Source organism: Microcebus murinus, chromosome 8 (assembly GCF_040939455.1).
Source record: "Microcebus murinus isolate Inina chromosome 8, M.murinus_Inina_mat1.0, whole genome shotgun sequence".
Taxonomy (NCBI): Eukaryota; Metazoa; Chordata; class Mammalia; order Primates; family Cheirogaleidae; genus Microcebus; species Microcebus murinus.
This window is the reverse complement of record NC_134111.1, coordinates 22,678,030-22,679,672: the sequence shown is the minus strand read 5'-3', so window position 1 is coordinate 22,679,672 and position 1,643 is coordinate 22,678,030. Positions and strand designations below refer to the sequence as shown.

Sequence of the window (1,643 nt, the reverse complement as noted above, 5' to 3'; positions counted from 1 at the left end):
CCTCCCTGGAAACAATTCAGATGATTCAGAAGGCTTTCGGGAATGATGCAATGAGTGCAGTGCAAATAAAAGTGTGGCACAAATGTTTCAAAGATAGTTGAGAATCTGTTGAAAGTGATCCACATTCCAGAAGGCCTGCAACAAGCAGAATACCCAAGAATGTTGAACGTGTATTGGTTAGGTTAAAAGACACTGGGAGAACTGCATGAGGTCCCAAGGTACCTACTTTGTAGGGGGCTGAGGTGTCATTGTCCTGTGTACAATGTTTCTTATATCTTGTATTTTCTTCAATAAATATCTCTATTTTTCTATTATATGGTTGGATACTCCCTGGACAGATCTCATATATATACACTCGTGTGCCAATGTGTATATATATATATATATATATATATATATATATATATATATATATACACACACACACACAAACACTTGTGTACCAATGTGTGTGTATATATATATGTATATATATATGTATGTATGTATATTCTAAGTAAGTTAATTTTACCATTAGAATAAAACTAGATGCTACAGAGGCAGCTCTGTGAGGAACAGTGTGGTCTTCCTTAGAAACCCTCCTCTAGGTTGAGGAAGGCAGGTAGGTATAGTTAGATGAAGTATGTGATAAGGCTGTCCTAAGTCTTGTCATCATCCATTAGTCCTGCATTGCCTGGTCTCCCCACCACAGCTACATGCACAACTGCTTCCTTGGCAGCACTGGCCTCTAGAGTAACATCTGTCAGAAACAAAATGTTGTTAGTTGAACACCCAGTGCTATTGCAACCTTTCAATAACACTCACTCTCCACTTCATGTCCAATCTTAGTATCAAAGTGACCACCACCAAGCTCAAGAATATCTCCCTCTGTAGAATGCCCAAATGATTGTTTCTGTGCTTCTACACTTTCTGAAAAATAGATGCACCCCTTCATTCTAGGTGCTGACTGCTGGAATCACATCTGCAAAGAACCCTGCTTTCATGCACCCAGCTGTGAATGCTGCCCTCCACATGTGATCCTGCAGCTCTTTGAGGGCAATGTTCTTTCAGTCCAGAGACATCTGCCAGTGCACACATATTATTTACCATAGCCTGAATGATTTGTTGCAGGCCACCCACTCTATTCCCAGATACTGAAGGGATAGGAACAGCCCCATTCATATGGGCATCCTCTTCACCCTGTTTCCTCAAAAGATTGACATCTGCTGGCACTCCTCTTCTTCTCAGTGTGTCTGCAGATACTCTAACATTTCCTTTGATGTAAGGAAATAAAATGTCCTTCACGAAAACAGTCAGGGTTGTGATACTTTTCATATTTAAGATGATCATAGTGACTTCTCTGGGTGATGAAAGCATGACCATTTCTCCACCAGATGCCACTAAGGGAATCTGCCTACTGGTAGGGAGGGCAGAGGGTGGCACCAGCTGCCCCCTCAAGTGCTGTCCTGGGATTCTGACAGTTCCGAAGAATCTTGTAGCCACTCACCCAAGCCACCTGTGCACACCTGGAAGGGGAGAAGGCAGCTGCCCGGGAACTCTGCTGGTGAGCAATTTGGGGCAGTGGCCAAGATGGACAATCATGTTTTAAACAAGAAATGCTGACGAGGATGTAGAGAGATAGGAACACTCTTAGACTGCTGGTG

At 42.7% G+C, this 1,643-nt stretch overlaps 1 pseudogene; it reads right to left on the bottom strand.

Moving 5' to 3' along the window:
- Nucleotides 1–569: 569 nt before the first annotated feature.
- Nucleotides 570–1,362, bottom strand: LOC105865042 (enolase-phosphatase E1 pseudogene; annotated as a pseudogene).
- Between the last annotated feature and the right edge of the window lie 281 nt (nt 1,363–1,643).